At 43.8% G+C, this 12,614-nt stretch overlaps 1 protein-coding gene across 3 annotated transcripts in view; it reads left to right on the top strand.

The window, feature by feature from the left end:
• Nucleotides 1-1,314: 1,314 nt before the first annotated feature.
• The window catches only part of bahcc1b (BAH domain and coiled-coil containing 1b), a 61,958-nt gene continuing 50,658 nt past the window's right edge, over nucleotides 1,315-12,614 (top strand). The window contains exons 1-2 of one of the 3 annotated variants that reach the window (XM_026178931.1): nucleotides 1,315-1,536; nucleotides 1,649-1,687. The gene's annotated coding sequence lies outside the window, so the exon portion shown is untranslated. Of the gene's footprint in view, nucleotides 1,537-1,648; nucleotides 1,688-8,903; nucleotides 9,106-12,429; nucleotides 12,554-12,614 lie in introns of those variants that run through there. The other 2 variants (XM_026178929.1, XM_026178932.1) reach the window with 2 other exon arrangements.

Consider the following 12,614-nt stretch of genomic DNA (forward strand, 5'->3'; position numbering starts at 1 on the left):
TGCTCCTGAAGCGGTGACCCGCGGGGCAGCCAGTGTGGTGGATGAGTGAGGTGTGGTGGTGGGGGCTGCTGCACTGGAGGGGGAGAAGAGGAGAAAGCCGTGGCTGAGGTGCTGTCCGTGAAGGACAGGCGACTCCCAGCAAACAAGCGGCACAAACATTAGTTTGCGATCACTTCCAAGCTTCTTCTCCATCCTGCGTCTCACTGGTTTTATGTACGTAGGTGTCCGCTTTATCAGCGAAGCGCCTTTCCTAAAGGGAGCACGGTCTTCGCGTGCGATTTCATTTGAAATCACGTCTCTGTTTCTTTTTTTCCCCAGTCCACAGCAGACGCAGCGAAGCAGGCTCGACTTCCTTCCCGTGGAGATAAATTCACTTTTACGCGCAAACTTGTCTGGACCGTTCGGACTTGATCAAAGGCGGCGGAGGCGAACGCGCAGAAATACCGCGGACTCTTTAACGCCCGCGCTAAACGTTTATAGCGCTTTACAATTGAAGCCGTGTGTGTATGGCGGTGTTTTTTTTTTGTTGTTGTTGTTGTTGTGTTTGGGTGTTTTTTGTTTTGTTTTTGTTTGTTTTGCTTATCTTCAGAAATAAACCTCCCCTCAAAAAAATAAAAATTTAGAAACTCTGGAAAGCGTCTACATACAGAGCAGGTGGTGAATTTAAAAAAAGAAAAGAAAAAGAAGAAAGGTGGGTAAACTGTGACCTCCAGGCGGTAATTAGGCCTACCATTTGCCAAATAACCGCCACTATAAACAAATGGGCCTATCAATTAGATTTCCAGAAAGGACTGATTGCTCCTTTTCATGCCAGACTTGAACTATTCCGCAAATAAAAACAAGGAGTTTGGTGTGGTCTGCCTTCCATTACAGCGCCGTGATAGGCCAAAACATGGTACGCAGATGAACGGTAGACCTAGTTTAGTAGTCTGATCAAACTTGTGGAGTGAGGAGGAAGCACAGGGAGGCCAGTTTGGTGAAAAAACAAAACAAACCCCCTCTTAAAGCTAAATATCAGAAAGTTGCATGTGTGACTGGCCTGCTCTCCTCCTCCTGCTCCACCTTCACGCATAGATCCGGTTCAGCACAATCACAAATGAAAACAAACAGTAGTGGTGAGAAAAAGGTGTGTGTGTGTCAGTGTGTGAGTAAATGTGTGTGAGCTCAAGCTACACCTTTGTTGGTGGGAATGGGAGTGGGAGTATTCCTGGTGCGCGACTCATATAAGCATGCCTGATGATGTCCCGTTGCCCCCTCCCCTGGAAAAAAAAAAACAGAATGCAAGAAAGCTTCTAGTCTCCTGCAGGAGACGAGAGTGCATGGGAAAGAGAGGGAGAGGGAGCAAGGGAGAGTTTCTCCATCAATTTTTTGTTTAATGTCAGCGCTTTAGCTCCATTGTGGGAGCGAGAGGACGCGTCATCCGGGCATAAATTTGCTATTATACAAGCTTCACGGAGACTCACATCCAGAAGATCCTGCCGCTTGTAGACGGGAGAAATCCCTCGGTGGGTAAATACGGCAAAAAAGAGTTAACATGTAAGTAAATGGGAGGACTGTTTAAGGCTACACAGTTGAATGCGCGTTAAGCTCGATTATTTTTAAGTTTTGGGGAGGAAGAAAGACTCATTTGATTTTCTTTCCTTTTTAGTTTAAAGCTGGGCGCTTTGGGGGAACATCTGTTTATTAGGTAGGTGGTATTTTGTTTTGTGTTTGACGTTATTCAAGGAGTGCTTTCTTAAAATATATATATCTATATATCGATCGCTGTGTTTTCTTGTATTTTCAATGCCATTTTTTAAAAACTAGCCTAAACATTTCTATAAGCGTTTTTTGAGCCGTGGCCCCACAGTCCAGTAGCGTATGCGTACATGAAATTATTTATTTATGTAAATGTTTGATTGTACAGCTGTGATTATTTATTTAGATCTAAAAACACACAAAACGTTGCAGAATCGCTTTTGTAGGCTGAACGATTCCAACAACGGTTTGTCCTAAAACGTGTGATATCTGTCATCAGACACAGATGGATACTTTTAAGAGTATGAAGTTAATGCGAGAAGGTCTGTCAGTTGGGGCCTCACACACACACACACACACACACACACACACACACACACACACACACACACACACACACACACACACACACACACACACACACACACACACACACACTTCTTCGAGTGACACCCCTTAGCTGGGTGTTATAATTTATCAGGTTTTCTCCTGTTATATTAAGTTACGCGGCAAAACTGTGCACTTACACTGAGCTCTTGTTTATCTGCTTGTCTCACTCTGTCTCTGTTCACACAGCAACACACGCACACACACAATAACACACACAGTAACACACACACGGGCAAAACGTTGGCAGGCAGTTCGTCTGATTTCTGCCTTAGTTTGATAAAGTGGCAGCAAGGGGGGGGGGGGGGTAGTTTTGACTGATCCTGGATTTGGAGACTGATGCAGGGATTTCTCTTTCCAGCCCCCCCCACCACCACCACAAAGTTTCCACTGCATTATTGCTTTGTACTTGTGCTTTATTTATTTAAAAATAAACGTTCAAAGACGCATCCATTGTTTAGATAATTAACGAAAGATTGTGACCGACGTGATTACGTGAAGTCAAATACAGTGTTCACGCCCGCGTGCAGAGTTCCCAGAGTTCTCAAGCAGAGCCAACACACCGACGCTTTATAGGAAAAGAAAATAAACTTCAGTTTGCAGACACGGGAAGTCTGAACGAAACACTCCCTTTACTTCTGATCGTTTAGACACACACATCTGGAATTTGTCCTAAAAACTAAAATAAAAACTAGTAATTTAGTATTTTATTTTACTAGGATTTTATTTTATTTAATGGCCCAAAATCATCTAAAATTATACAGCAAATTTTTTAGCAGGTGGAATAAAGCTTGCTCCAATTATAATGTAGCCTTTAATTAGTGTTCATTTTGTATGGACCAAAAAAATAACATTATGTACACACACACACACACACACACACACACACACACACACACACACACACATATATATATATATATATATATATATATATATATATATATATATATATATATATATATATATATATATATATATATACTTTAACTATAATAAAGGTACCTTTATTATAGTTAAAGTTATCTTCACATTTTTCAAATTTTGTTTAACTTGTTTAAAGCTCAATCTCTGAACACATATGAGCACACTTCCAAATCGAATTATTGTTGGATGGGTTTTAGATGATCCACAATCTCGTGATTTGTGTAATTATTATCAAATACATTCAAAATGAGACTTCCATTATGGTTTGAGCAACAGACTCCAGGACGTCCTGAGGACTGTATGTTCAAAACTATTCAAAACATCTTCCTCAGAGTTGAAAGATTTCTGAAAGTCTTGTTTCTTCAGTCAGATTGCTGCTGGTGCGTCACCGTGATGGAGTCACGCAAAGTCCTGTGTTGCAAAAGAAGTCCGGTTAAAGGAATCAGTGGCGTTTCTTGAAATGCTGTGTGGCTCGTTGCAGAAAGTGGGTGACCTCTTGACCCTACTGTCCCTCGTGGAGATACTCTGTATTATATGAACATTTTTTGTGAGCAACCAGAGAAATACAAAGGCGTCTTTCATTTTCAACGTCCCGCGAGTGTGTGAGTGCATGTACACGTCTCTGCGGTGGAGGAAGTGCTGTCGACGTCTTAAAAGACAAATACACAAATTAAGAAGGTACCAGGCTGAAGTGGCCCCGCTGCACATCAGACACGCGTTATATTTAATCCACTTATTTGTGTGTATAATAGCAACATCTCCCAAAGTTGCTTACTCCCCCACCTCTCTCTCTCCTCACCCTTTGCTGAGTACAAACTTACAGCGCAAACAGCGCAAAGTCACACACGATATGGCTGTTTATGTTCGTATGGTAATGATAATTAAAGCCTCCACCTGCGTGTTTTGATGGCCCATAAATAGATGCCGGTGCTTTCATCTCATCCGTACAGGCCTGGCGGTGGTTACAGCCGGATATATGGCTCTGTGACAGGCACTAATTTGGTTCCCAAGCCATTCCCTCTGTCACCATCATTATCATCATCATCATCTTCCTCCGCTACGCAGTGTCTCGATCTAAAGGTGTCAGTAGACATACGGCTTTACAGTGTTTCCGTGGAGGAGTGCAACTTTTTTATTTATTTATTTATTTCGCATTTCCTGACTCGTTACAGCAGCATCTGTCCGGCACACAGGGGAGAAAAGGTCACGTTGTTTGTATGTGTCCAGTCAACTTGTGTTTTCACTATGTTTCCTCTGTTGTTTTTGTTTTTTGTTTTTGTGATCAGGTTGATGTCTTAAAATGTGTTGGGAACCAAAAGAGAGAGAGAGCCGCTATAAGATCGGGGAAAAGGAACAGCCCTTTTCTTCTTCTTCTTCCTTTATTTTATAACACAGTCCCAAAGCTTGGCAGCGCTTCTCTTCTTTTCTCCTCTCATATGACTCTATTGTCTCACGGGGGTTGCACCACCTTGGATTGTCGGGGCGTCTCCCTGGCGAATGACCCCGTTTGGAAATTCTCATCATTAAAGGCCTATCAGAAATATCTGGTGAGAATAAGAAGGGCTGCCCTGAACGATGGGCCTCCCGTGGAGACTGCTCTCCATTTGGACACATGTAAAAACCAACCAGTTCAATGTGTTTCCCGTTGGCTCTTGGGTTATCCTTTTAAAAATAATGTTTCCCATTTAGCAGTTCAGACGTTTATTCGGTTTTATAGGATGGGGGAGAAGGCGACTTAAACGCCCTTTAGCTATCTACTTTTAATGTGCGGAAAATTCCTCCTTACGGTGATGTGACTCGTCACGAGAAGCTAAAGTTGATATATTCAGACAGAGCTAATCTGAAGTGAACTGATAGAGTTGCACAGTCTGGAAGCAACCCCCCCTCCCCACAAAAGTAGAAAAATAAAGTTAAAAAATAAAATAAAATGCTGGGTTGTTAGATGTGACATCCGAGCTTTCGAGCAGAAAAGTGCCTCTGCTGGCCGGGGCTGGACGTCAGGAAAAAGCGGCCGAGCTCGAGCGGTCTCGCCCACTGCTCCCAGTGTGCAAGGGGAGAAAGGGGAGGGCGAGAGAAGGAAAGAAGCAGTGGAAAAGAGGAAGCGAAGAAGGGTAGGTGGAAAGTGTCAGTCAGGAACGCTTCATTGCTCGAGGACAATCCGCGCGCAGGACCGGTCTGTTTCAAGAGCAATCAGTCAATCCGCATTAATTACCCCCCACCCCCCTCCATTCCTCTCCCCCCTCCTTCTAGGGTAGCACACACTGGCACACGGACCAGAGGAGGCTTGGGTGTGCGTGTGTGCGTATTGTGCTTTCTCGTCTCTGTCTCCACACACGCACGCACCGACCCGCACACCCAGCCCCCCACTTCTTTTTAAGTGAAAGAGAACCAATAAAAATCAAGCAGTAAAAGGCTTTTCCTTGTCACTAAATAAATTAAATGCAGATTTCTGTTTTAAGTGGCGGAGCCCTTTTTTGTGAGCTGCGGAGCAGGAGTCTTTATTATTGTCCCTCTTGTCATTAGCGCACAGGACAACACCTTCAGGAGACTGAGCGGGGACATGAAGTCAGTTAATAGTAATAATAATATTAATTATTACTGGCCAGGTATAGTCAGTATAGTCGGCTGCACATGCATTGCCCAGCACGCTGTGTAGTAGGGTTGGATGTAGTACTCGTTTTCCTTCTAATTTTCCTTAAAAAAAACAACAACAACAACAACCCCCCCCCCCCCCAAAAAAAAGCTTTTGGAGTCAGGAAAAGCGTCAACATTGATTTTAATCATTTACTGTAATGGTTAATTAAGATCCAAATTTACGCTGTATTCCGCAGGAGTTTTTGTTGTTTGGCGTGAGATAAAGTAAAACATATTTGGTCTACCTGGTCTTTTAATATATTCCTTCATGCAAGTAATAGAACTCCCTTATTAGAAAAATAATTATTCATTAAAAATAAATATATTAAAAAAATCTATTTCTTCACACTGAGGCCCGGTGAGTAAATACACAGCCTGCATATTTTGATGGACCAACAGCACCAGCTTTCACAATGCTAATTTGTACCTTAATGGACTCTAATGCGTTATAATTTAGAGACGTCTTACTGGCCTCAAAGCACATTTGGGCTATTAAAATAGTCACTTTGAACAACAGTGCGAGTCTTCATAAAATCCAGCTTTGTGCATCTTTTTGTGTGTGTGTGTGTGTGTGTGTGTGTGTGTCTGTGAATGTGGTGGCTGAAGCCTTTTGGAGAGTGCAGGGCTCGGACACGCAGGCTGCTGGGTAAATGGGAAAAGACGGTAACGATTATCTAATTACGGCCGCGATAAATCTGCGCGCTTTGGCGTTATTTGATTTGAATTTTATATGTATCAATTAATTCCTCTCACACGAAAGTGTCGAGATCTCCCCCCCCCTTCCTCGCTCCGCGCGAGTACAGTTTTATAAGCTATCTATCGGCTGCAGACCAGCTTGGCTCACTCCAACCCCCCCCCCCCCCCCCCTTTCCACTCCCCCCACCAATGTTTTGTTTGGGACTGGACCAAAGCAAAGGGAGAGAGTCTCTGTTTTAATGTAAAGGGACATCAGTTGGAACAGCCTGGATATACTTTATAAAGTGCGTGCTCAGTGGTGCCGGTGGTGGAAAAGTTCAGCTAAAAAGCACACAGGCTGGCTGCAAGGATTTGTCTGCAGAATGAAACATGACCCTTTTTTGTGTGTTTTTGTAATAGGACTCGAACATTTAGCCAAAGTAATGACATATATTTAAATATTCTAATTAAAAATGTTTCCATATTTTTATGGAATATTTTATATATAATATTTTATGGAATATTTGAAAACAAAAACCCTCCGACACCCTTTCACAAACAATTTAAAGACCAACTTATTATCGTCACGGACCTACCGTTTATACTCCCGCGTGAACCCGGAAATGTCCACTTAGTTATTGATTAGTTGGCAATAAAAAAAGAAAAAGTTTTTGGTCAAAACACCGCGTGCGTGCCGCCCAAAATCAAAGCTCGGTTCCGACTATACAGTGGTGTCACCGTTTTAACGTTTAGATGAGAAAATGCTTTTATTCTGTTTATTAAAACTCAAAAGAAAAAAAACCCACATTCGGCCGTCTTCCCGCTGTCTCCTTTGTAGACAAAACTTTTCTTCCACCATAAAAGAAAGAAGAAGAGCTCCCTCTCGGTAGAGAAATAGTTGCTTTCCGGTTCTTGTTGCCGTCCTCGCCTCCATTTTCTAAAAAAACAAGTTGTTATTGCACCATTCCGCGAATCTATCCCCTACATTTATTACAACGTGTAATTTGCCCCCCTACCTTTTTTTGTTGTTGTTTTTAACCGTATTCCCTTTGATTTAGTCACTCTTGACTCTCCTTTTGCTCTGGGGCCAACGGGGTTCGCCGTGGGGGGCGCCTTGAAACCGCCCCTCCTTATCTCCTTTCATCGTTCAGCACGGGGCCGCCTTGAAACCGCAAGGGCAGTAATTGCTTTTTTCAGGCAGCCCAGTGCGGACTGGCCAGCAGCCAATCAGAGCCTTGTTTACACTCGGTGATTGACGGTGCTCTGGCAACCTGCCAGCCAATCGGGAGCTCCGCAGCACCGAAGCGCCCGAGTTTTAACCCTTTGCCTCCACGTATAAACAAACCCGCGCGGCAATATTAGCCTATAGCAGCTCATATATTTCGACATGGAAACACACAAGCCCCCATATCCTTCCACTTTTAATTGGCTAAATTAGTGAACCGTGTGCAGGGCCAACCCCAAGGACAGTAATGCTTTCAAATTATGCAGTGATTCAATTTGCCTGTGTGTGTGTGTGTGTGTGTGTGTGTGTGTGTGTGTGTGTGTGTGTGTGTGTGTGTGTAGCTTATATATATATATATATAGATAAATAAATAGATATAGGTAATATACAGTATACCGTAGCCTATCTTGTGTGTTTACAGCAATCATAACTTTTCCCTAAAACAGATGCAATATTTTTAATCCCCCGCCATATTAACTAAAAGGTGTAAACCTATAACACATTCCTTTATACAGAGCCTGAATTATCCTGCAATGACCATTAAGGACTCCAATAGCATTTTCCCCCCTTTTTAAGCAGACTATTATTATAATATAGCAAATCTGCACTCTACACTGAAACTTCAGGCCTGCTAATGTAGGTCTCGTTGTGACTTTAGTTGCACACACATGCAAAACAGAGCAGGCTTGTTCACTAAAGTACATTCAAATTCTAATAAGGATTTATTTAGCAGATGATCAAAAAAGGAGAGCATAAAAGGGAGATTTCCCTAAAGGAGCGCCAACAACACTACCACGCCATCGCTGTCAGGCAAAATAACAATAATAATAAAACAGCGTTGCAGTCAGACAGACAGCACAGAGGGCTGCAACGGGATCACACGGCATAAAAGGCTAGACGCTGTTTGCTCTCCACCAGCGATCAGAAAGCGCAGGCAGAGCCGGCTCCTTTCCTCTCCGTGCCGCCTGTCTTCTCCGCGCAGTGCGCCGAGGGCTGCAAATCAAACGCCCGCCGTTTTGCTCCGCGGATCCTCCGGCTTCCTCATTGGCTCCGAACGGCAACCAATGGCAGGGCGCATTTACTGTAGAAAGGGGTGTGTGTGTATGTGTGTGTGTGGCGTAGAGGGGGGTGTATAGAAAAGGGTAGGTGGGGGCGGTGGTGGGGGAGCGCCTCACGGGCACGCTTTCACATTGTCGTTCTCAAACCAATAGGCCTGCGAGTCCACCCCTCCCCGCGCACACACCCCTTCAACCTCTCCCTCCTCCTCCTCCCTCCCTCCCTCCTACCGGCGTGTCTGAGTCTCCGGCTGCATGAACGAGCCTCGATTCACTACAAGCCTGAACTTCTACGATGCGTCTCTCCCATACCTCAACTGACTGCACACCACAGTCTGCAGCAGCATAGGATGTAATCAATCCCACATGTTTCATCTCTGCGACTCCGGGATTTTCACTTTGAATATTTTTCGTACTTTTTCTTTCATTATAAGCCACTCGCCGCACGGTGGATGTAACTTGCCAGTGAGTAGGAAATTATTTTACAGTTCTGTTTTTGTCATTTTTGTTTTGTTTTGTTTTGTGTGTGTGTTGTGTGTGTGATTGTAGCCGTTTGAATGCCGTTTTTTTCATGTTCATTTTTTTCAAGTAAGAGAGAATTTTAGTTTACACATTTATTATTATTTTGTCTTTTTTAATCTTTTTTTTATTTACATGGAGGTATACCTTGGCTGTTCTCTAAGCGCACCGCTATCCGCTGTCATTCCATTAGAGGCAATAAAACGCGAGATGGTCTGATGTTCTGTGCAGAATATTAATCTGTAGGCATCTCTCATTTGCTAAATACATTAAAGGCGCAGATCTCACGATTCTACTGTAATCTAGAGGAGGGAGGGGAAGGGGGGGGGGATTTATTTCACGTAGCTTTATTTCCACCGTTTCCTGTCCAGTGTGCAGTGCTGAGCTGTGGGCGATATGTGTCACTTCTTGATTTGACCTCTCCTCACAGCCGAGCGTGTGTTTCTAATTCATTCGGGGTGCTGCTCCACACCTTTCTGCTCTTTCAGTGAGCCCATTTTCATACATTTTAAATTGTAGATTATTTCTTTGTTAGTTCTCCATTGTGCAAGTGTGTGTGTTTGTGTGTCTATCTCTGTGTGTGGGAGAGAGCGAGAGAGAGGTAGAGGTTTTTTTTTATTGCAAGCTGCAGTGCTCCCTCGGTGTGAAGGCTGTGTAGACGCCGAGCTGTCTTCGGCTCAGCCGGGCTTGTCTCTCCCGTTTAGCCGGCCTCTGAATATCCGGATTTAGTGCGCCGGTTATGCTTTGCGACTTTACTTTATTGCTAAATTGTTGAGGGAAACCAGTTGCCCTCTGGACCCGGACCACTTCAAAAGGAAATGCCTTTTTAAATTTCTTTTTTCTTTCTTTCATTTTTATCCAAAGATTCACGCATTTATGATATAGTAGATTTATGCTCAAACAGCACACACGCACACACACACACGCACACACGCACAGATAAATAGGCGCATTTTTCTCTCTCTCCTTTTCTTCTTTTTATGCTCGAAGCCTCAATTGCATTAGTTCTGACAAACGCAATTCTTTGCGGATTTTCTGGCTTTTGTGCGAAGTTCATGTGATGTCGTCTTGACCAGCAGTGGTTACTTTTGTAAGGGAAGGGGGGGATTTTCTTCTGACGACAGTTTGACCCTTTTCGGGGCACTGCTTAGTGGATGTGTGCTTGTGTGTGTGTGTGCTTGTGGAGGTGTGTGTAGAAGGTTTCGGAGGTCTGGGTAGAGTGGAAGGAAGTCTGAACGCCTTTCACGTATGTGGGCTACACACACACACACACACACACGCTACTGTAGATTCAAATGATGATTTTTTTCTTTCTTCCCAAAACTGTTACGCGCGATCTGCTCACGCCGCTTGTTTGCGTGGCGTGCGATAACACGGGATTTAGACTCAGGTTGTTAAATGTAGTCTGAGTGGCTCTCTGTTGACGTGTAATGTAAATATCCAGGACGTGTGTTTATGGACAGAAAATGTAAAAATGTATAGACAAATGTCAGACGATAGTAGTTTATGATTGATGTCCCGTGGAGAAGGGCCATTGTTTCTCACTGCCTAGGGGACAGGAGAGTCCATTTTGCCTTCCCAGTGAGCTTGCAGCAGCAACAGCAGCAGCAGAAACAGCAGCAGCCTCCGTTTCTCCCCCCATTTATTTTTCTTTTACCCTTATTTCCCCCTGTTACTGTTGACTACATGTGGTCAGAAAAAATAACATCCTGCAGCAAACAAAAAGGAAATTAAATTATTTACATGCCCTCGCACTTTGCGAAAAAATATCCTTATAGGAAGGGTTACGGGGAATGTTTGTACGTATAACACACACACACACACACACACACACACACACACACACACACACACACACACACACACACACACACACACACACACACACACACACACACACACACATGTTCACGATCACATTTGCTGGGTTTTATCAGAACTGCGAACTTTAGGGAGCCAGGGTGAAAATCCCCTCTAAAAATACAATTCCTGAAAGTTGAGTCCTTGAGCAGCGTGTGTGTGTGTGTGTGTGTGTGTGTGTGTGTGTGTGTGTGTGTGTGTGTGTGTGTGTGTGTGTGTGTGTGTGTGACTTAAAGAAGACTTGAATATCCGAGCTTATGAAGGCTGTTCTTATGCACTTCATAAAGCCCCTGGTCCACCAGAGCATTTGGTATTTTCTTTGTTCCTCTATCTTGGTTCCTGGGAGGTGCTATCAGCATCTACAGAGCACTAGATGGACGTGCCACGCATTGAAAGGCCTAATAGATGGACTGCTGAGGTGTGTTTGTGTGTGTGTACGTGTGTGTGTGTGTGTGTGGGGGGGGGGGGGGGGGGGGGGGGGATGGAAATGGAAGCACCCAGAGCTCCCTATGAGCATCGCAGGGAGTCCTATTTAAATAAATGACCTAGGCTATGAGGTATACATATAAACGCGATGATTTCCTAGTCTATTTCACTGTTTATTGCCCACCTCACAACTCTGGCGATGAAGCATAGAGGTGATTTGATTTGTGTTTGTGATTACACTGTATCCTATATATACAGTACGTGTAGCAGAAATGCATGGCTATTGTCAGAAGGCGAGGGCCACTGCTGCTGACTCCGTATGAGTTGATAGAAATGGCTGTTTCAACGCCAGTTTTCCTCAATAAGCAACACAACGGATAATAATCCCGATTTCAACGGTGCAAACTATCAAAAGTCAAACAGCGATGGTGAAGCAACTTTGGTAAACACGTGTATATAAAAAAACAGAGAACGGTAAAGGCGCTCTTGGTTTATAAAACCTATATAAGAAATGTCGATCCAAGTCAGAGATCAACATTTCCTCCACATATGAACCGGATCAGATTCGAATTAAAATCTCAATTTACACCAAAAGATAAACGTATTGACGGTATCCGTCTGAAACCAAAGAGTGATAGGCTATTTGAGTCACCCAAAGGAGAAAAAAAAGAATATGTTTTTTACGCATTCTATACTTGGTGCAGATGGTTTCCTTAACGTTTTAGCGCAAGTGCCCCGAGGTCCAGCCTGTTTATGACCGGCGCTTGTTGAGCCTCAAGACTCAACAACTCCTTCACCGGGAGAGGCTTTATACCGCCGTGAACTCTTGTACTGTATATGCTTCATTTGTTCGTCATTTGCTCCATTCTTTTTTCTTTTTTGCGCTGATAAAGGAAGCTCCCGTGTTCAGGATTTACATTGTGTTCGGTCGCGAGGAGGAGAGGGGGGGGGGGGGGGCTCCTCTGTTGGGGCCAACGATGTAGTGCGGGGTAAATCCACGCAAACTCACTTCACCCACATTTTCATCCACAGTGCAGACTTCACCCACCTTTCCGAGCTGGCGCATATCGGCGTTAGAAAGTTAGTGTGCAGCGCAGAACCAAAGTTGGTCAGTAAATGTGGGGATTTTGTTTTATTTTAGGACGTTTGTTGTGTGTGACATTTGAATA

Source organism: Astatotilapia calliptera, chromosome 8 (assembly GCF_900246225.1).
Source record: "Astatotilapia calliptera chromosome 8, fAstCal1.2, whole genome shotgun sequence".
Lineage (NCBI taxonomy): Eukaryota > Metazoa > Chordata > Actinopteri > Cichliformes > Cichlidae > Astatotilapia > Astatotilapia calliptera.